General features: G+C 42.2%; 1 long non-coding RNA gene across 1 annotated transcript; it reads right to left on the bottom strand.

Annotated features, from left to right (window-relative positions):
* Positions 1-16,619: 16,619 nt before the first annotated feature.
* On the bottom strand, positions 16,620-22,504 carry LOC149978330 (uncharacterized). The gene is made up of 2 exons (XR_016486342.1): positions 21,952-22,504; positions 16,620-20,168 (listed from the first exon to the last, which is right to left on the bottom strand). It is a non-coding gene; the product is annotated as an uncharacterized LOC149978330 (long non-coding RNA).
* Positions 22,505-24,184: the final 1,680 nt, after the last annotated feature.

The raw sequence follows: 24,184 nt of genomic DNA, 5'->3' as shown, positions 1-24,184 counted from the left end.
ATATTGGCCATATACCACACTCCCTCAGGCCTTATTGCTTAATTAATTAATGGACTCTATTCTGTTTAGCTGATCCTGATGTTCTTAATAAATCCCAATTTATAGTAAGATGAGAGGGAACATTGGCTGTTCCCATTCCAAAGGTATACAATGAGCAACTGATAAAGTGAAGTTACAGAGTAATACCCCTCAGCATGAAATAATGGGACTGTCATCTATGGATATGCACAGTATAATGATGTGTAGTGGCCCAAGGCCACAGTGCCATTTTTCACCCCAGGTGGGACAATGCAAACCAATAGAATGGGGCCCCATGGGACCTGAGGAGCTTGGTGAGATGGAAGGTCAGGTAACCTAGCTATAGCAGATTAAGGATCCATGAGAAATTTAAGCATAGGAGGCAACCCCCCCCCATACAGACTGAGTTAAGACTCCAAAAGCTAATGAGGCACCTGGCTTTTGTTCCTTAAATCTGCACTGAAACGGGTCCTACAGATGTTCCAAATGCCAGCCGTTGTATTAATTAATCACTTAAATAGTTAGCCCTTTTGTCCTCTTCACAAAATTGTAAGAAGGTTTTGGTTTCAGGTGTAACTGTTTTGCTGAGTCAAGGTCATGAAAACCTTTCTGTAGGCCTATTTAGACAAAGATTTAAAGGTGATGGAAACCATAGAGAAGAACAAAACAAAGATAGGCGTCCTTTAATAAACAAATATAAAGGAGGAAACTGCCTTTTTTAGTTTACCTGTTGCATTTTTTTGTGTTGCTAAACAAAACATTTACCTCATGAAGAAACGCGAGCCTTTGCAACACAGACACAGCTGGAGTCATTCCAGCACACGTGCATTGTTTTGCTTGAGTGGGCGTCTTTAGGATTGTCTCTACTGAATTTTTGTCAAGAGCTGTCACCAACACTGACAGGCGAGACTCACCCTTGGCTTTTCCACTGTTTAGACAGGTGTTTTAGAAAAGAAAACAACTGCAGATAGTTTCCAGTTTAAATACTCAACAACAGTGAAGTTCCACGAAAAAGACGGGAAAAAAGAATAATACCGGGGACATTAATGCGAGGAAAAGGGCAAGGTTTTGACAGATTGATTGGCAAGCGGGTTTGAGTATTTTGCCTTCCTGTTTCTCAGCTGAGAGTTTATTAATTATGAGTGATTGTATGCTTAAAATGGGGAATGTTCTTTTCAAATGGAAAGTTTGCTACCAAAGGAAAGTAGCCTATTGCGTGAATTTAAGAGCGAGTGAATGGACATTTGTAAAAATAAATATGGGATGCTGTTCATATTGACTTGTGCATTGTTTAAAGGTCCAATGCATCTGTTTTTATCTCAATATCAAATAATTTCTGGATAACAATTAGGTACCTTACTGTGATTGCTTTCAATGAAAATGGTCAGAAAGAAACAACTTTTAGCAAATAGCAAGTAAGAAAGTAAGAATTGAGACTGTCTGTCTGGGAGTGGTCTGAGTGGAAAACTGAAAACTAGTGGTTATTGGCAGAATGGTTTGGAACTCTCTTATTGGTCTGTTAACTTATTGACTGGCTGGTGATGTCACCAGGCAGGCCAAAACTCCATCCCACCAAAACAGGCTGAAATTTCTGGCGGTCTTTTCAAACAGCTCTTAACCTAAAAGGGCATTATCATTATTTGCACATTTCACAGTATTATTCCAACCTCATAATGTGGAAGTCTATATATAAAACAGAAAAATCCTATTTTTGACTGCACTGGGCCTTTAAACTACAACAAGTTAAATGCAAGTTGTTCCACATTGCTGAGAATCTTTTTTTCCACATATAATTATGTAGGCCTGCTAGAAGCTCAGTTCTCAGTGTACAGACCTGTGTTATCTCAAAGTCAGTAGGCATCATCAAGGCAGCGTGACTGTTTTTAATATCTCTAGTTCCCCCCCATTCACCCCCTTGCTCTTTCACTGACTGTTTCTCGTTGGTAAGACTCTGCGATGACAGTTTTTAAACCGCACATGACAAGTAAGTAAGAGGCTATGGTTGTGGATAAAGTTAGTGGGCAGAGAGCGGCCAACACCCTAATGACTAGCCACTCACTGTCTTCCGTTTTCCACCTGTGCAGTGTGCCAGACCCACAGCGTTGAGGGAGCAAGGAGGACTGAGTCAACCCCTCTGATGAGTTCTAGGGCTATATCCCAAATGGCCCCTAATCCCTACATAGTGCACTAATTTTGACCAGGGCCCGCCAGAGCGCTATGGGTCCTGGTCAAAAGTAGTGCACTCAATAGGAAAAAGGGTAACATTTTGGATGCAGTCCCCAGATCCCCACACTGGCTCCCATTCTTTGCTACTCTGTTACAGTACACTGGGCCAGCAGGAAGGGGAGTGTGACAGGCAAGGCAGGTCAGGGCCCAGAGAGGACATTACTGGCACCCACAACCAGCGCCTTGAGGTGAGCCAGAACTAAGTTCCCATGCAAGTAGGGGATCGCCCCTCCTGCAATGCTCTTTGTGTGTGGTGTGTGTGTGTGTGTGTGTGCAGAGGAACTATGCTGTGGATAATGTGCCTCTTATTTGGCTCGCTCTGTCAGACTGCACGGTCCCTCATAGGTGCCGGGTTTCTGCTCTGGCCATATAGTGGAGGATTTATTTTAGGGGCAAGGATGTGGGCAATCTTAACGGTCTTATTTATAGTCAGGTGGTCTGGTGAAAGGACCAGACAGGAAAAGCACATACAGGGACAGACGACTGAAAGTCTCCCTTTCTATAGTACTCACTCACCCACTTACCATACTTCACAATAATGTCAACTTATTTTCTGATTTTGAGATCACTTAATATACATAAATATTTATTTCTGATAGTATGTACAGTACCAGTCAAAAGTTTGGACACACCTACTCATTCAAGGGTTTTTCTTTATTTTGACAAATCTTTACATTGTAGAATAATAGTAAAGACATCAACACTATGAAATAACACATATGGGATCATGTAGTAACCAAAAAAGTGTTAAACAATATAATAATATATATTTAATATTTTAGATTCTTCAAAGTAGCCACCCTTTGCCTTGATGACAGCTTTGCACACTCTTGGCATTCGCTCAACCAGCTTCATGGTTGAAGTAGTTCCCACATACAGTGGGGCAAAAAAGTATTTAGTCAGCCACCAATTGTGCAAGAAAGAATGCTGAGTGGCATCCAAAGAACACCATACCTTCTGTGAAGCATGGGGGTGGAAACATCATGCTTTGGGGCTGTTTTTCTGCAAAGGGACCAGGACGACTGATCCGTGTAAAGGAAAGAATGAATGGGGCCATGTATCGTGAGATTTTGAGTGAAAACCTCCTTCCATCAGCAAGGGCATTGAAGATGAAACGTGGCTGGGTCTTTCAGCATTACAATGATCCCAAACACACCGCCCGGGCAACGAAGGAGTGGCTTTGTAAGAAGCATTTCAAGGTCCTGGAGTGGCCTAGCCAGTCTCCAGATCTCAACCCCATAGAAAATCTTTGGAGGGAGTTGAAAGTCTGTGTTGCCCAGCAACAGCCCCAAAACATCACTGCTCTAGAGGAGATCTGCATGAAGGAATGGGCCAAAATACCAGCAGCAGTGTGTGAAAACCTTGTGAAGACTTACAGAAATTCATTGCCAACCAAGGGTATATAACAAAGTATTGAGATAAACTTTTGTTATTGACCAAATACTTACTTTCCACCATAATTTGCAAATAAATTCGTAAAAAATCCTACAATGTGATTTTCTGGATTTTCTTTTCTCATTGTATCTGTCATAGTTGAAGTGTACCTATGATGAAAATTACAGGCCTCTCATCTTTTTAAGTTGGAGAACTTGCACAATTGGTGGCTGACTAAATACCTTTTTGCCCCACTGTATACTGAGCACTTGTTGGCTGCTTTTCCTTCCTGGTAGCCATGCTGGTTAAGTGTGTCTTGAATTCTAAATAAATCACAGACAGTGTCACCAGAAAAGCACCGTCACACCTCCTCCTCCATGATTCACTGTGGGAAGAGATCATCCGTTCATCTACTCTGTGTCTCACAAAGTCACGGCAGTTGGAACCAAAAATCTCAAATTTGGACTCATCAGACCAAAGGACAGATTTCCACCGGTCTAATGTCCATTGCTCGTGTTTCTTGGCCCATGCAAGTCTCTTCTTGTTATTGGTGTCCTTTAGTAGTGGTTCCTTTGCATCAATTTGACCATGAAGGCCTGATTTCATGCAGTCTCCTCTGAACAGTGGTTGTTGAGATGTGTCTGTTACCTGAACTCTGTGAAGCATTTATTTGGGCTGCAATTTCTGAGGCTGGTAACTAATGAATGTATCCTCTGCAGCAGAGGTAACTCTGGGTCTTCCTTTCCTGTGGCGGTCCTCATAACAGCCAGTTTCATCATAGTGCTAGATGGTTTTTGCGACTGCACTTGAAGAATTATTAAAGTAATAATGGACTTGGCCTTTTTCCAAATAGGCTATCTTCTGTATATCACCCCTACCTTGTCACAACACAACTGATTGGTTCAAACGCATTAAGGAGGAAATAAATTAGACAAATTAACTTTTGAAAAGACACACCTATTAATTGAAATGCGTTCCAGGTGACTGACTACCTCATGAAGCTGGTTGAGAGAATGCCAAGAGTGTGGTGCAAAGCTGTCATCAAGGCAAAGGGTGACTACTTTGAAGAATCACACTTTTTTGGTTACTACATGATTCCATATGTGTTATTTCATAGTTTTGGTGTCTTCGCTTTTATTCTACAGTGTAGAGAATAGTAAAAAATAAAGAAAAACGCTTGAATGAGTAGGTGTCCAAACTTTTGACTGATACAGTGTGTGTGTGTGTGTGTGTGTGTGTGTGTGTGTGTGTGTGTGTTAAAGAGAAAGAGACTCAACACAAAGACACTGCTGAAACTGCCCCCTAGCGGTCAGTGATTAATGAACATATCCCTTTCTGTGGTGATAAGAGTCCTGTGGAGATGAGAGGCCTTTAGAGATAAGAGGCCTGTGGAAATCCTGTGTTTGATAAATATCTCCTCCTTTCGACAGACCCATAATGATATTTTTTTAATGAGTGTTTCTTCGGCACCTGAATCCAAGCCAGTGTGTCTGAACAATTTAGACAGTTGCTGGCTGGCACCCAAGTTGGATGTCACTTCTTGGATGTTCCATCCTCACAGAAACACACAAAAAAGTGAGTGTCAAGAGTGAGGCAGATTTCAAGGCTCTTTTGCTCTGTCATTAATTTTGTATTGTTCCATCAAATACTGTGGATCCCAAACATGATACATGAGCCATTCAGTGCATTTAAGTGCTATTCATTACACAACTGAAAATACTATTTATCCATAGAAGGAGCTTTGTAGTTCTTCAAAAGCATACTTAGGAGATGTTGAAGCGTTTTCTTTGCAGAGAAGAATCTGAGAATAGCATGCTGTGGTGTTCCCTCACATTTTGTTCTGGGAATAAAACACTTCAGTAAGATAACCTTATGGTTTCATGGGGAAAATATTGTCCTGACCAAACGGAATTGAATAATACTACTTATTACTGAGGGCATAACCTTTTACAGATTCGCACAAGTATGCTAATTCCATGTTCGCTGGCACCTCAAATACGTCCCATTTCACTTGTGACAGGGTGGAACATTCGCTCCACATTATAACTCACTTACTGGAAAAATCATTTGGCGTGGTGTAGTCTACTATGCATGGATGCATCCCAAATGGCACCCTATTCCCTATATAGTGCACTACCTTTGACCAGAGCCAGGCATTTGGGACACATCCACTGCAGAGTCTGGCTATTCCCATCTGTGGCCTCCTCAAAGGAGGAGAAAGAATAGAATATTAAGAAGACATCATGTCAAAGCCAAGTCTCCAGCGTTGACATCAATGAGTGACGGGGAGTGGGTATCCGTTTCCCTCATGGGACAAGCTCTTAAACCACTAAAATGTGTGGTCTGTCTGTACCATCCCACTCCCTATAATGAAACAAATAGAGTATGAGTTTGCATTCAGGTGATTTCTGGGAATGCTTTAGTAAAATAGGGTACACCAAGGATTTATGCTGTTACAATGGTATACTCTGGCAGTATGTTATGCCATGGGACAGATATTTAACTTTAAAATAAAATGTTGTATCAATGAACAAAAGCTAGTGTCAGCATGACAAATACAATACTTATTCACAAAAACGTTTTTGAAACTACTGAATGAAAATATCATGTGTCATGGATATGGATCTAAATAATATCTTCAAGACATGTTGAGACAGCTCATAAGGTGCCTGTAACATTGCTTGGTTGGTTAATTGGAAATGTTCTTCCACTCCACTGTGATTTGGACATTGACTGAAAAAAAAAAATGTTAAGAAATGTTTTCATGAGAGAATAATCATCATAACATTTTGGCTAATGGGCTGCTGTCCCATTTCACATACAGCAGTACAAAATAGTGGACCGGCCCATTTGCCACTGGTAGGCCATTGTGTAAGAAATGCTCAGGACGATATTTGCGCCCAGTCTGCACCTGCAAGATTCATAGACCTTCCAGTCTAACTTTTGGTACCAAGCACTGTTAATCAAAACCAGCATTCTCTGAGGTCATCAGGGGGAGTGAAGGAAATCATTGGTGGAAATAATGTTGGCTCTGAACGTTCTCGCTGGGACTTGTTTGGTCGATTTGGAGAGTTTCTGGAGAGCTTGACCGTGCTAAGAACAACACAAACTTGTTCCTATTTGATTTAGGACCTGCTTTTGTAGTGACACGAGCCAGCAAAGGACTCATGATTTGTATTGGATGTTTAGCATAGTCATATTTCTTTACCTAAATTGAAAGTGTAGGTCACTAAAAGTTAATAACTCTTTAATGTTTTCTACTTTTAAAGTAGTCTGTGTCTGGAGTGAAAGTGCAGTCCATCATTTATGTAGCTTGAACACTTGGAATTTTACTTACAGAGCATTTCTCTCTCTCCACATTCTGAAATATCAAATAATATCAATTCAGTGTTATAAAACAAGCATTTCTAACCAGACACAGAACCTTTAAACAAACTACACAAGGTGTTAACTTTGCATGTCTTTGAGGCAGCTACTGGCAGTCCGTCCTAATTAGAAAGAGAAGTAGTGTAGAGAAAAGAGCACAAAAGAGGCCCAATGGTCAAGTTCCCGTGCGGAGGCTGTTGTGTGAAGTGTCTGGTGATTATCTGGGTGTTCTGTGGGTGCTGCTGGACAGGAAGGTGAGAGGCAGGTTAATTACTGTACTGAGAGAGGAGGTGAGATGGCTTACACAGTCCTTTGTGGCCTGCACTCTTAAATTTCCAGGTGTGAGCTATGGGTAGCAGTGACGATGCCAAAGGTTTAGGCTGGATGGGCCAAGTCCGTCCCAAAGTCACCTCATCGATCATGGGTGACAGGGCGGAGCCGCTGCTGGTCCCAGGTGAGACACACACACACATGTAAATGTTGACACATGCGTAAATGTTTATACACATTCATTCATTAATGCACGCGCACGCATACACACACACACACACACACACGTGAGAACACATGCACAAACATTGTAGTGTTCCTCTAGGATATTTACATTATTTCTAACTCAATAGTTCAACAGTGCAAAGGGAGATTTGAATTTTTCATTTAAAAAACGAGTTGATTTACAATCCTCTTATGAGGCTATAACCTGAGGTCTGCCATTTTCCCCAAACCCCCCTGATATTTACCTCAGTATCAGCGTGCCATTAAAAGTTTGTGTGTCTTGAGACCACGATGTTGTCATGGCCATGTCTCCGTTTATTATTATACCTCTGAATTTAGTGAGGTGTTTTCGGAGTTCGTTAACTAAATGAACAGGTGTTTCCTCCCCTTAAGTCTATATACAGCTAATGAGCTGACTTAAGTGTGTTCAAATTATTAGACCATTAGGGACGGGAAATGTACAAAACGTTGAACACACAAAGAAATGAAGTGTGTATATCGTGCACAGCTCGCTTGTACAATGCTGAGTTTTCTCAGGCTTCTCTTAAAACATCAGCAAGCTAGTTCTTAACTTTGTGTGTGCTTTTGAACACTAATCATATCATTAGTGATTAAACACTTTCGAGAAACGACAAAGTGGAAAATAATGATGTTTTTTCTGCTTAAGTACGCCAGGCCATATTGAGGCAATTAACCCTTGTATTAATGTAGTGTTAATGAATAAAAATAGGCTGATGGATGTTCCTCGTGAGAGTTTTGGTAATTTTGAGAGCAATAGTTGGGGAAAAATAAATACATTTGTGGTCGACTTAATTGTATGTTTGTCCTTGGATGAAATACTGCTTTTATTCAAGTAGGTCAGTGCTGCAGAATATTCATGTTACAGGAGTTGGGACCATGTTTATCAGGGACTACTTGTGTGTCTCAAGCATGAAGAACTAGCTTTATCCCTATAATGGGAGGTCCATTAAGCATGGAAGTGATGTGAGGACTGTTTGATGTGAAAGTATATAGTATTACAACCTGCAGGGAAGTGGGGAGAGAGAAAGAGCACAGCCCTATTCAGTCACAATTGTTAACTGTTTATGGGCTAAACAAATGTTGTGTTGTTGTTGGAAATGTGTCATAGTAAGCAAGCCCATTTTATACAAAACAATACAACAAGAATACAACATGATACACATTCAACTTTTTGAAATCAGAATCGTGCCATGAAAACGTTTTCTTACATGACATCGTTTTGACCAATAAACTGCAGAACCTTCCTTACAGAGCACTTTACTAAGCCAAAATAAAAACGAACAAAACATTTGTCACTTCATCAGTGGACAGTGTGTCAATAATTCAACAGCGTCAGCAGTTGGACCCTAAAAAAGAGAAACTGTGTTGCGTGCTGGAAGGAATAACCTAATCCGCCCCCTAACAAGGGGAAGTGTAAATATGACAAAGCCTTCCCACCTGACACCCTACCCAACAAACAGCCATCTGTCCTCATTATAAGTGGGGTCTGATGTGCCTTAAGAGGTGAGGTGAATTTTTTATGCTCCACAACCAATTAAGCTGGGCCAATTATCTTCTGAATAATTGAGTCAAATTTGGATACCCAATAATTTATGCAGAAGCTACTGGTGCTAGGGTTTCATTGTCAGGAGGCGTTTGGGGAGTACTTAGAGGTACCCCTAAAGTATTTTTTTACTTGTTTATTAATTCATGCTTATAGTTTTGATTGGCATACATTGTTATCTTTCGGGATGTTCAGTGCCAGCGTCTTCCCCCTATTCGCAGCCAACTCTTTGGTTATTCATATCCTTGGCCTGTCACAATGGGGACTTCTCCATACTCCATAACAGATAATCCTCCCAACGCAAAAGTCACCTGTCTCAGGTGTATCGCGGGAGAATGTCACCTGAAACATTATCGTTGTTATAGTCGACACAAAAATATTTTCTGCACCTTTTGTTCTGCTGACAGGACTTACTACCACTTAAAGGTCCCTCCATTATGTTCTGATGTTCTGATGTTTGGAAATTCGTGGTCATTGAAATCTGTCGTATCTGGTAACTAATCCCTAAACTGGCACAATAAAGAAGTGGTGAAGGTGTGGGTAGTGCCTGGCGGGGCTCCTCTCTGTATCTCCACATATTTGTATTTCTCCACTCTCCAAAACACATTCACAAAAGAACTTGAGGTATCAATCCCCAATGGAAGGAATATGAACCCTTAGTCAATGCAATGAGGGAATAACAAGTTGACAATGGTCAGGAAATCTTTTATCAAAGGGATGAAAGGAATTTGGGTTCCAAAAGAGTAACAATGTTTTTTAGTGTTTGTTTACCCTGGTGGAAACCAGAAACTTTGTAGCATGTCAAGCTATCAGTGAGAGCCAGATAATTCCAGCAACAAATCTTATCTTTGCCTGGTCCCAGATCTGCTGTATTGCCAACTCTTATGGTTGGTTGGCATGACAATGACTGTAGCAGTTGGCAAGACAGCATAAACAGATCTGGGACTAGGCTAATCTTCTACCTGTTATCTTCAGGTTTATACCAAGAGCAGCGCAGAGTGAACGGTTACTCTGATGCAATACGCCTGGTAAGCTTCCTCAATTAACCTATCCAATGGCATCTACTCAGCAGCTGTGAAAAGGGACTGTCTCATCCAGGTATGGCCTGCCTGGGTGTTGACGAGTGACAGAGGAGCTAAATATTTGATGAACGACTTGGGATGATCCAAAGGTTGACCTCTCAGAGTGTCTGATACAGGGAACACCCTAACTCTCTGCCATTCTTCTGCTCCTCTCTGGCTCTGCTATCCATAGACTGAAGGATTGGGTTCTGCTATCCCACTCCCAGAGTTTTGCCCAAGATTAAACACAATGGTCAGAATAACAAAGGTGGCCATGGCCTTCTCACCACCATCATTTGATCTGAGCCCCCCCATAATGTGATGGCTAGTGCAGTGTGTATGTGTGTTTTGCAAAAAGCTGTTTTGAATTACCTTGGGTTGTCCAAGTTGCAAATGTCTATCTCAGGACAGAATAGGGGAACATTCTATTGGACACAGACAGTAATTGAATAATCTACAGTGCATGTGCTACACACTACTGGCTCAATGCCAGATTCAGATGATATGTGTAGATACCAAAACCCAGTATCATACAGTTATGGGAGAAACCCAGTATCATACGGTTATGGGAGAAACCCAGTATCATACGGTTATGGGAGAAACAGTATCATACGGTTATGGGAGAAACAGTATCATACGGTTATGGGAGAAACAGTATCATACGGTTATGGGAGAAACAGTATCATACGGTTATGGGAGAAACCCAGTATCATACGGTTATGGGAGAAACCCAGTATCATACGGTTATGGGAGAAACCCAGTATCATACGGTTATGGGAGAAACCCAGTATCATACGGTTATGGGAGAAACCCAGTATCATACGGTTATGGGAGAAACCCAGTATCATACGGTTATGGGAGAAACAGTATCATACGGTTATGGGAGAAACCCAGTATCATACGGTTATGGGAGAAACCCAGTATCATACGGTTATGGGAGAAACCCAGTATCATACGGTTATGGGAGAAACCCAGTATCATACGGTTATGGGAGAAACAGTATCATACGGTTATGGGAGAAACGGTATCATACGGTTATGGGAGAAACCCAGTATCATACGGTTATGGGAGAAACCCAGTATCATACGGTTATGGGAGAAACCCAGTATCATACGGTTATGGGAGAAACAGTATCATACGGTTACGGGAGAAACAGTATCATACGGTTATGGGAGAAACCCAGTATCATACGGTTATGGGAGAAACAGTATCATACGGTTATGGGAGAAACCCAGTATCATACGGTTATGGGAGAAACAGTATCATACGGTTATGGGAGAAACAGTATCATACGGTTATGGGAGAAACCCAGTATCATACGGTTATGGGAGAAACAGTATCATACGGTTATGGGAGAAACCCAGTATCATACGGTTATGGGAGAAACCCAGTATCATACGGTTATGGGAGAAGCCCAGTATCATACGGTTATGGGAGAAACCCAGTGTCATACGGTTATGGGAGAAACCCAGTATCATACGGTTATGGGAGAAACCCAGTATCATACGGTTATGGGAGAAACCCAGTGTCATACGGTTATGGGAGAAACCCAGTATCATACGGTTATGGGAGAAACCCAGTGTCATACGGTTATGGGAGAAACCCAGTATCATACGGTTATGGGAGAAACCCAGTGTCATACGGTTATGGGAGAAACCCAGTATCATACGGTTATGGGAGAAACCCAGTATCATACGGTTATGGGAGAAACCCAGTATCATACGGTTATGGGAGAAAACCAGTATCATACGGTTATGGGAGAAACAGTATCATACGGTTATGGGAGAAACCCAGTATCATACGGTTATGGGAGAAACCCAGTGTCATACGGTTATGGGAGAAACCCAGTGTCATACGGTTATGGGAGAAACGGTATCATACGGTTATGGGAGAAACCCAGTGTCATACGGTTATGGGAGAAACCCAGTATCATACGGTTATGGGAGAAACCCAGTGTCATACGGTTATGGGAGAAACCCAGTATCATATGGTTATGGGAGAAACCCAGTATCATACGGTTATGGGAGAAACCCAGTATCATACGGTTATGGGAGAAACCCAGTGTCATACGGTTATGGGAGAAACCCAGTATCTTACGGTTATGGGAGAAACCCAGTATCATACGGTTATGGGAGAAACCCAGTGTCATACGGTTATGGGAGAAACGGTATCATACGGTTATGGGAGAAACGGTATCATACGGTTATGGGAGAAACCCAGTATCATACGGTTATGGGAGAAACCCAGTGTCATACGGTTATGGGAGAAACGGTATCATACGGTTATGGGAGAAACAGTATCATACGGTTATGGGAGAAACCCAGTGTCATACGGTTATGGGAGAAACGGTATCATACGGTTATGGGAGAAACGGTATCATACGGTTATGGGAGAAACAGTATCATACGGTTATGGGAGAAACAGTATCATACGGTTATGGGAGAAACCCAGTATCATACGGTTATGGGAGAAACCCAGTATTATACGGTTATGGGAGAAACCCAGTATCATACGGTTATGGGAGAAACAGTATCATACGGTTATGGGAGAAACCCAGTATCATACGGTTATGGGAGAAACAGTATCATACGGTTATGGGAGAAACCCAGTATCATACGGTTATGGGAGAAACCCAGTATCATACGGTTATGGGAGAAACCCAGTATCATACGGTTATAGGAGAAACAGTATCATACGGTTATGGGAGAAACAGTATCATATGGTTATGGGAGAAACCCAGTATCATTTACGCTTATGGGAGAAGATTACAAATGACTTCTTAACTACATGTTTAACCAAAATACGGCGTTTTCATCATCATAGACTAATCCAGGTATTTATCTCAGACAACCGCAGAGAGGTAACTGGTAACTGACAGGATTGTGGAGATGGTAATTATGGTGGTCTTGATGTTACCATGTCCGTCTAGTCAAGTTTATGTAGACGAGAATGCGCTGAAGTTCCACAACAGCAGAGCCGATCACCACCACCTCTCCCCCACTTCCATCCGAGCAAAGCAGCAATAAAAACATGGGTCTAACAGGTTTCAGCTCAGTGGGCCAAGCTATGACAACAAAATTAGCTCCTTTTGTACCAGGGTGTAATGTTTTCAGGTGTGTTTTAGTAGAATGCATGGCATGTACTTACTTAGCTGACAAAGCCCAGTCTTTGCCCTTCTTTCATGAAACGAGGAAAAGTAGAAAAAACAGTATCACAAGCCGGATGTTATACCTACGTGTTAAAGAAAAGGAGAGCCGCACAGTCTAGGAGTTCAGATGCAATAATTTAATAACCTAATTAAACAAGTGTGTGTTTATTTCGCCTCCAGATTATAAGGAATTAACAAACTATTGATGTAATTAGTCTTATTAGTAGGATTTACAAAAGTAACATTTTGAGACAGACAGGGATCCATTCAACATATTTCCTGTAGGCCTATGCAGTTGGTTCTGGGACTTGCTTAAAACAATATGCTTACTGTCAACACATCTATACCTGTATCCATACTTGTATACCACTATACAACGACGAGACGGCCTACAGGGAGGAGGTAGGCACTCTGACGGCGTGGTGCCAGGTAAACAACCTCTCCCTCAAAGTTAGCAAAACAAAGGAGCTGATTGTGGAATTTAGGAGGAACCAGGCTGGACACGCCCCCATCCTCATCAACGGGGCCACCGTGGAGATGGTCAACAATTCAAATTCCTTGGCTAACACATCTCAGAGAAGCTGAAATGGTCTAACCACACAGACACCTTAGTGAAGAAGGCACGACAGCGACTGTGAAAAAATGTGGCCTGTCCACGGGGGCCCTCACAGTGTTCTAGAGGAGCACCATCGAGAGCATACTGTCGGGCTGCATCACAGCCTGGTATGGCAACTCCACCACAGCGGACTGCAAGTCGCTTCAGAGGGTGATACGTGCAGCTGAACGCGAGTAGTACAGGAGCATCATGGAAAAAACTGGAAGACTGGACAATAGTTTCTAATCCCAGATCATCAGGCTGCTGAATAGCCACCACTAGTCAGCTATCTGCCCCCTCCCTCCCCCCTGCTATTACCCCTGTGGACATTTCCCCCCCACACCCTCTCAACGGTCACTTACTTTACATGCGGCACCCCCTATGGACATTTTCCCCCCACCCCCCCAACAGACTTTTACTCTGCCCCCACCCCAACAACATTCATTACTGTTGCAGTTGTTAATACGTATATTCATGATTTTTTTATTCACATTTTTATAGTTTTTATTTTCCCACACCCCTTCAATTCCCCCCCCCCCCCCCCCCCCCTCCACACACCCTCAACAGTCTCTATTCTGCCTCCACCCCAATGGACATTTATTTATTCATCACTAACATAGTTCTTATGTTGTATATTGTGCTATTTCAATTTTTTAATACAATTTTCATTATTTATTTCACCTAGTCCTGCATGAGGGAGCTCGGCACGTAAGATTTTCACTGTACCCTGCAATCACACCTGCAACCCAGTACATGTGACTATTAAATACTCAGAATCTCTGAATCTCTATACCTCAATATTTCTATATCTCTATACCTCTATATTTCTATACCTCTATACCTCTATATTTCTATATCTCTATACCTCTATATTTCTATATCTCTATACCTCTATATTTCTATACCTCTATACCTCTAGACTTCTATACCTCTATACCTCTATACTTCTATACCGCTACATGTCTATACCTACATGTTTATACCTCTATATCTTTATACTTCTATACCTCTATACCGCTATACCGCTATACCTCTATATCTCTATAAATGTATCCATGGAAAAGCAACAGTAGTGTTGTAAGGAAAACAGATGGCTCAATAAGGGTGTCTACAGTGCTGAGCAAATGCATAATGATAGTAATTCACTTGACCCTTACAAATTGAATAAAATATACAGTATCATATATCCTGCAGGTGTCTTTCTGGGCTCTCTGTGGATTCAGTGGATTTAGCCCAGGACTTAGAAGTGCACTTTCTTTATACCATCTTTGGCCGAGAGCCTGAAGGAATCAACAGCTCTAGTCTTTTAATGACAGTTCGACCATCAAGTAAGGATTTCTGGCAGGCTGGAAAGAAATATTTGAAACTGATCCTTCTTTTTTGCTTTTCTTTGAGCTCTTAATCCGTAAACCATCCCTCCCAGCCCCATCTGGTCTCCTCCTCCTCCTCCCCATGATCTCTCTCTCTCTCTGTCCATCTCTTTCTCTCCCTTACCGACTATGCCATATGTTTCAAACATGCATAGAAACTTGCAAGCTTAAAATCCCTGATAACATCAAACTAATATATACGCCTGTTGCATTAAATGTCTTATCTAATGTTTTCATCCCATCACTGTTAATACATTTGCAATCCATACAGATGGTCTTGTACCTATAATATAATATGCCATAGAGACATCATTAACCTGTGTTTGGTGAATTACCAGAAGATAAGCAAGCCCCATCCTTTACAACTAGTTTAGGATATCCTGCTAAATATGACATGTAGGATTTTTTTTTCTCTTTATTTTTACCATTTTTTTACATTGTAGAATAATAGTGAAGACATCAAAACTATGAAATAACACATATGGAATCATGTAGTAACCAAAAAAAGTGTTTAACAAATTAAAATATATTTTATATTTGAGATTCTTCAAAGTAGCCACCCTTTGCCTTGATGACAACTTTGCACACTCTTCGCATTCTCTCAGCCAGCTTCACGAGGAATACTTTTACAACAGTCTTGAAGGAGTTCCCACATATGCTGAGCACTTGTCATGGTCTTGTTGAAAAACAAATGATAGTCCCACGCAGCGCAAACCAGATGTGGTGGCATATCACTGCAGAATGATGTGGTAGCCATGCTGGTTAAGAGTGCCTTGAATTCTAAATAAATCACTGACAGTGTCACCAGCAAATCATCCTGCCACAATCCCACTTCCTCCTCTGTGCTTCATGGTGGGAACCACACGTGCAGAGATCATCCGTTCACCTACTCGTGTCACAAAGAAATGGCGGTTGGAACTTACTATCTCAAATTTGGACTCATCAGACCGAAGGACAGATTTCCACCGGTCTAATGTCCATTGCTCGTGTTTCTTGGTCCAAACAAATCTCTTCTTCTTATTGGTGTCCTTTAGTAGTGGTTTCTTTGCAGCAATTTGACCATGATGGCCTGATTCACACAGTCTCCTCTGAACAGTTGAGCCAGTTTCATCATGGCGCTTTATGGTTTTTGAGACTGCACTTGAGGAAACTTTCAAAGTTCTTAAAATGTGCCGCCTTGACTGACCTTCATGTCTTAAAGTAATGTCATTTCTCGTTGGTTATTTGAGCTGTTCTTGCCATAATATGGACTTGATATTTTACCAAATAGGGCTATCTTCTGTATACCAACCCTACCTTGTCACAGCACAACTGATTGGCTCAAACATTGTAACGGTTGTCGTCTGGAGAAAGAGAGGAGGACCAATGCGCAGCGTGGTAATAAAACAACTGAACACACCAGTTGTTTTATTATTTTAATAAACAACTGAACACCGAACAAAACAACAAAAACGACAAACGAACAGTCCTGTAAGGTAATGAAGAAACACTGACAGAAAATAATCACCCACAACCAAAATGGGGAAAACAGGCTACCTAAGTATGATTCTCAATCAGAGACAACGATCGACAGCTGCCTCTGATTGAGAACCATACCAGGCCGAACACAGAAATACAACAAAGAAAAAAGAACATAGACTACCCACCCCAACTCACGCCCTGACCAAACTAACACAAAGACATAATAAAGGAAATAAGGTCAGAACGTGACAAATGCATTAAAAGGAAAGAAATTCCACAAATTAACTTTTAACAAGGCAGACCTGTTAATTGAAATGCATTCCAGGTGACTACCTTATAAAGCTGGTTGAGAGAGTGCCAAGAGTTTGCAAAGTTGTCATCAAGGCAAAGGGTGGCTTCTTTGAAGAATCTCAATTTGTTTAACACTTTTTTGATTACTACATGATTCAAAATGTGTTATTTCATTGTAGAATAACAGTGAAGACATCAAAACAATGTAGAAAATAGTAAAAATAAAGAAAAACCCTTGAATGAGTAGGTGTGTCTGAACTTTTGACTAGTACTGTATATCTTGATTTTTTTGGGTGGGGCTTATTGTGTGGTGGAGGGGCTTGGTGTGTAAATGAGAAGGTGCACAGTCACAGCAGAAGGAGCAAAGGAGACGAGACCCAACAGAGAACCATAAGAACAAGTGGACATAAACGCTCATAAAAACCAAAAATGGAAATAAACTTGATTCTTGCTAGACAGGCAGGAATTTGGAATATAGCGCCAAAACATACATTATATTTAATCAAATGAATTTGATATATCGTCCAGCCCTAATGACATGTCATATACACAAACGGTCAGTGGCTGATCAAGGGAAGAGGGTTGTACAACTGCATAAAAAATCACAGCAAATATCAGGGGTTGGCTTGAGGAAGCGAATTCACGAGAGCTGCACTAAATGATAACATTGACACAGAAACCATTAGATCTCATAAGCTGCCCACACACATGCAACTGCACATAGCACACAGTCTAGTTTTCAGGTTCCACTTATTTCTCTCCTCAGGTTTTTTTACTCACTTCTCCCAGGAAACATGGTAGGAGCAGGCTGCTGGGCTCTCCTCAGCTCTCTCTCCTCAGCGCCCCAGCAAAGCCACAACACAAACAGCGGCGGCCATATCGGGCCCCAGCTGCCGACATGTCTGCTCAGCGGCGTATTTATTTAAACCTGCCGCTGGCCCTGGAGGTCCGACGCAGGCCTCGCCGGGGGCCTCCCCGGCTTGTTTGAGAATCCATTCACACCTGAGCATTAAATTACTGACACTAATGTTACTAGTAATGCTTGGACCAGCTCCCATTTTTGGGGAACCCATAAACCTGCAGGAGCCGGGAAATGTGGACGGTCCAAGAAAAAAATCAAGATCTTAGGTGAGGGACCAATGTGATACAGGGGGATAAGCATGACCCTGTCTGTGAGATCTGTGTGTAAGGTATTATTCTAATGTACTGTATGTGCAGGTATTTGCTGTATGTATTTCCGTTGTCAGTGACTGAGATAGAGCATAGATCGAGGATAAGGGTATACAACATTGTACACATAAATCATTCATTTTAAAGCAAACTACTCTATTCTGTCTTCCTCCCTAGGCTGACAGTAAAACAGAGGACACTGTCCCCTTAGGGAGTTCGAGAGAGGTGGGGGAGGGACATTGTTTGACTGTTACCCTGGTTGCTAAGGAGTCTTTTGAACTTGAGAGGTGTGGAGGCATGAACACCTGTGCAGCCCCCCTCTTGAAACCGGTAGGATACCTTTCACCTTGTCTCACTCTGCAGCACTCACTGAGCGGACAAGAAGAAAAGAAGAGGGTGCGGAGAAAGGAAAGTATCTAAGAGACGTCTCCTTGGCTGTCACTCAGGGGTCGGGGGTCAGAGGTCGGCATGGAGGGGGTATGTCAGGTGTTAAGTGGGGCAGACAGCCCTGTGGAGGGCTTGTTAAATGCCTACCTGTGCAACCTGCTTACCTGCAGCCAGGTGGGAGCACAAAGCACCCAGGGTTTACCCACCGATACACGTGATTTCGATATGACTGATTTGGATCGTTTACAGACATAATGACTTTTCTTAGAGTTTTTTTTGTCTGTGTTTTTGAAAGAGTGAATAAGTGAGAGGGAGACAGAGGTGAAGAAATAACAAAGTGGGAAAGAAAGAGGGAGCAAATAATATGATTCCGCTGTAGCCGACTAAGTCGTTATTTTTTTCAACAAAACAAAATGTAGAAGAAGAGACGAGTACCGCAATTTAGTACCGCCTCTTTTCCGATCAGATAGTATAGCAAGTCAACATAAAACACTAATGACTCTCTATTAAAGGTAAAAAAACGAAATACAATTTGTAGAGGACTATAGTGGCCAGAGTCAGACTATAGCGATATGTGGTCTGGATTCAAGTCAAAAGCCAGTCCCAGTCAGTGATTACACATACTGTTAAACAAAATTAAATGCAGAGCTAACTCTGGACAATCACAAAGCATTTTCTCTCGTACTTGTTGCTGGCTTAGAGAGACAAACAGGGATGCTGCAGATTAGTGCAGTGATGCCACTTTCACCTTTTAAATGTAAACCCTTTGTGCATGGTGCTTAAAACTATTTTAACACAAAGTGTTGACCTTTAAACGTTAACCGTGGCATCACTGTCTTGGTTCTGATCCTTTAGGCCTTGTTTCTGGCTTAGAGAAACAAACAGCACTAACGAAATACCCAATTTATTTCCTACTACAGTTTTACGAGAATTTAGGGCTCCTATTTGGTCGCAGCTAGCTTTACACAGCAAACCCAAAGGGTTTACATTTAAACGTTAAACGTGGCATCACTGAACTAATCTGCAGCGTCACTGTTTGTTTCTCTAAGGCAGAAACAAGGCTAAATGGTCAGAACCAAGACAGTGATGCCATGTTTAAATGTTTTAAACTAGCTTTACGCGGCATACACAAAGGGTTTACATTTAAAGGTCAAACATGGCATCACTGCACTAATCTGCACCGTCACTGACATATGATCGTCTGGGTCAACAATGTGCTTTCATTTAATTAGTGTTCATTGCAGTCCCAATTTGGCTATACCATTTATTTAGGGATGCTGGTGGTTGTTTTGGACCAAATAGGAGCCCCGAGTCCTCGTAAAACTGCAGTAGAAAATAAATGGCTTATTTCATTAACGCTGTGTGTTTCTCTAAGTCAGAAGCAAGTCTAAACAATGATAATGATGATCTGTGGCGGCAGGCCGAGGCTGGTGGGGGGGGATCCTCTTCATCCTGTCATGGCCATTGTGTCGAGGTGGCATTGAGCTCCTTGTCCAGCCTTCCATAAATTATTGATGACTCGTCACAATGTCTTTTTGTTTTGTTGGGGCCACAGCATGGAAATGGACACGGTTGAAGTGAGAAGGTAGCACTTCACTCCAAGTGAGTAGTCATGTGGCTGTCTGACTTCCTTTGGAGCACACTGGAACACAGTCACATGAACACATCACAGTATGACCACTGTTTCACAAAATGTCATGGTTCTGACCATTTCACAAAATGTCTTGGTTCTGACCATGCCACAAAATGTCTTGGTTCTGACCATGCCACAAAATGTATTGGTTCTGACCATGCCACAAAATGTCTTGGTTCTGACTATTTCACAAAATGTCTTGGTTCTGACCATGCCACAAAATGTCTTGGTTCTGACCATGCCACAAAATGTCTTGGTTCTGATCATGCCACAAAATGTCTTGGTTCTGACCATGCCACAAAATGTCTTGGTTCTGACCATGCCACAAAATGTCTTGGTTCTGACCATGCCACAAAATGTCTTGGTTCTGACCATGCCACAAAATGTCTTGGTTCTGACTATTTCACAAAATGTTTTGGTTCTGACCATATTACAAAATGTGTTGGCACTTAAAGGTAGACTCAGCGATATGATGTAGATGCAGAAAGTAAATAGCGTAATGGGTCAACTTCTGCAACAACTAAGAGTGTTGAGGCACCAGTCTCAACTTCTCGGGCTGTTTCGGTGCCCTGGCTACTACGCTGCACACAGCATGAAGAGAAACCATGCACATGCACAGATATAATACACCTTGAAATGTTATGGTTTATTGTGAAGCATTTTATGCACATTAATATATTTGAGGGTATGGCGTATGGCCCAGTACATCACTGGGGCCAAGTATCCTGCCATCCAGGACCTCTCTACCAGGCGGTGTCAGAGGAAGGCCCTAAAAATGGTCAAAGACTCCAGTCACTCTAGTCATAGACTGTTCTCTCTGTTGCCGCACGGCAAGCGGTACCGGAGCTCCAAGTCTCGGTCTAAGACTCCTGGACCAAATGGCTACCCAAATGGCTACCCCCCCCCCCCCCCCCCCCCCCCCCAAGACCCTCTTTTACACTGCTGCTACTCTCTGTTGTTATCATCTATGCATGGTCACTCTAATAACTCTACCTACATGTACATATTACCTCAATTACCTCGACTAACTCTGTATTGACTCTGTACCGGTACACCCTGTATGTAGTCTCGCTGTTGTTATTTTACTGCTGTTCTTAAATGACTTGTTCCTTTTATTTCTTCTTCTTCTTAAGAAGAAGCATTTAAGCATTTCACTGTAAGGTCTAGGTCTATGCATGTGACATTTGATTTGATTATGATTCTGAATGTACAGTGCTACACCCCCACCATTCCTATTCCTCTCCCTTCGGCGCATGTGACTAAAACAATTTGATTTGATTTGACTCTATATAATGTTACCAGAAGAATAACAAGTTAAACACTGTGTAGATAGATATATTTCCGTTTTGAGCTGCTGCTTCTTGTGCAATCTGCTGAAACTAGCAGAACAGAACACTGTTAACCTGCTGAAACTGACTGAATAGAACATTGTTAACCTGCTGAAACTGACTGAATAGAACACTGTTAACCTGCTGAAACTGACTGAATAGAACATTGTTAACCTGCTGAAACTGACTGAATAGAACATTGTTAACCTGCTGAAACTGACTGAATAGAACACTGTTAACCTGTTGAAACTAGCTGAACAGAACACTGTTAACCTGTTGAAACTAGCTGAACAGAACACTGTTAACCTGTTGAAACTAGCTGAACAGAACACTGTTAACCTGTTGAAACTAGCTGAACAGAACACTGTTCACTTGCACTGGACTGCAGGTGAGGCACAAGTCATATGGTTCAGTTTTGATATTGGGCATTTTCACTTAAATGTTAACAACGGTTGAATACTTACTTTGAGGGTTTGGGCTAAGTGATCGTCTATTGTTCATGTGATTGTGGCCCCGCTCTTTATGTTCTTCAAATCAGGAAATGGTTAAACAGGGCTAATTACCCAGCAGTATTCCCTGCAGTGTGCGGTCCTGGCAGTCCGTCTCTGTGGTTGATCTGACAGGAGTCATGCCCTCTGGGGTCCACGTATCAATTATAGAACCGTTCGCAGTTAGCCATTTTGGAAACATTAGACAAGCTCAATCCCAGCTTTTCTTTCTTCTTGCTCAATGTGCCTCCCCCTTCCTCCTGCCAATGCCTTCATCATGCAGACAAATGGGACTCCTTTTGGATTGAATTTAACTTACACCTTGAGACTTGAGTTGTCTGGTTATTTAATACACTGAACCGTACAGAGCTGAAATAAAAAGGAGAATATTGTAAATAGAAGAAAAGCGTACAGGAACATACAGAGGTGAATGAGGGAAGGACTGTGAGAGTGGGTAAAGGTTGTTGGTGTGGCTAAGATAGACAACATGTGAGGTTATTGACACACAGTAAGGTTATTGACACACAGTGAGGTTGTTCTAGGGACTGGAGGCTGACATCCCTCTGAGCCACACATACAGTGGCCATACTCCCTCTGCTGCTGCCCTACTGTAAACACAGCCCAGAGGGATATGTGTGTGTGTGTGTGTGTGTGTGTGTGTGTGTGTGTGTGTGTGTGTGTGTGTGTGTTTGCGTGTGTGCGTGTGTGCGTGTGTGCGTGCGCGCGTGTGTGTGTGTGTGTGTGTGTGTGTGTGTGTGTGTGTGTGTGTGTGTGTGTGTGTGTGTGTGTGTGTGTGTGTGTGTGTGTGTGTGTGTGTGTGTGTGTTTGGTTTTACTATCCTTGTGGGGACCAAATGTCCAAAAGGAAAATTTTTGCAAGTGGGGAACATTTTGTTGTCCACACAAGGAAAAATTATATTTTAGGCTTAGGGGTTAGGTTTAGGGTTACCGGTAGAATTAGGGTTAGGGGTTGTTGGGGTTTAAAATATATATATATATTTCACCTTTATTTAACCAGGTAGGCCAGTTGAAAAAAAGTTCTCATTTACGACCAAGGTAAAGCAAAGCAGTGCGACAAAAACAGTAACAGTTACACATGGGATAAACGAATGTACAGTCAATAAAACAATAGAAAATCTGTATACAGTGTGTGCAAATGAAGTAAGGAGGTAAGGCAATAAATAGGCCATAGTGGCGAAGTAATTACAATTGATCAATTAACACTGGAGTGATAGATGTGCAGATGAGGATGTGCAAGTAGAAATACTGGGGTGCAAAAGAGCAGAAAAAATATGGGGATGAAGTAGGTAGTTGGTAGCTATTTACAGATGGGCTGTGGACAGCTGCAGCGATCGGTAAGCTGCTCTGACAGCCGATGCTTGAAGTTAGTGAGGAAGATATGAGTCTCCAGCTTCAGTGATTTTTGCAGTTCGTTCCAGTCATTGGCAGCAGAGAACTGGATGGAAAGACGGCCAAAGGCGGTGTTGGCTTTGGGGATGACCAGTGAAATATACCTGCTGGAGCGCCTGCTACGGGTGGGTGTTGCTTTGGTGACCAGTGAGCTGCGATAAGGCAGCGCTTTACGTAGCAAAGACTTGCCCCTGGGTTTGGCAACAAATATGCAGCAAGGACCAGCCAATGAGAGCATACAGGTCGGAATGGTGGGTAGTATATGGGGCTATGGTGACAAAACGGATGGCACTGTGATAGACAGCATCGAATTTGCTGAGTAGAGTGTTGGAGGCTATTTTGTAAATGACATCGCCGAAGTCAAGGTCAAACTCCTGTACGAACTTGGGAGAGGCGAAGGTCGAGAGCCATGTGTACTCCGAAACACAACCCAACCAAGCCGCATTGCTTCTTGACAGAATGCCTGCTTAATCCGGAAGCCAGCCACACCAATGTGTTGGAGCAAACACCATACACCTGGTGACCGTGTCAGAGTGCATGCGACTGTCCCACCACAGGAGTCGCGCAGTCAAACACTCTCCTAACCTGGATGATGCTGGGCCAATTGTGCAGCTAGCAACTGCAATGGAGTGACTTAGACCACTGCGCCTCTCCAGAGGCCCCATGTAAGCATTATTTGATCAGAACTTTTAACCAGTTGAGTGTCTTTAATGTAGCTACAGTGAGGGAAAAAGGTATTTGATCCCCTGCTGATTTTGTACGTTTGCCCACTGACGAAGAAATGATCAGTCTATAATTTT

The sequence above is a fragment of the Oncorhynchus mykiss genome, chromosome 14, assembly GCF_057628025.1.
Source record: "Oncorhynchus mykiss isolate SJ-2025 chromosome 14, ASM5762802v1, whole genome shotgun sequence".
NCBI classification, from domain to species: domain Eukaryota; kingdom Metazoa; phylum Chordata; class Actinopteri; order Salmoniformes; family Salmonidae; genus Oncorhynchus; species Oncorhynchus mykiss.
Note: the sequence above shows the minus strand (reverse complement) of the source record. Positions and strands in the feature narration are given on the sequence as shown.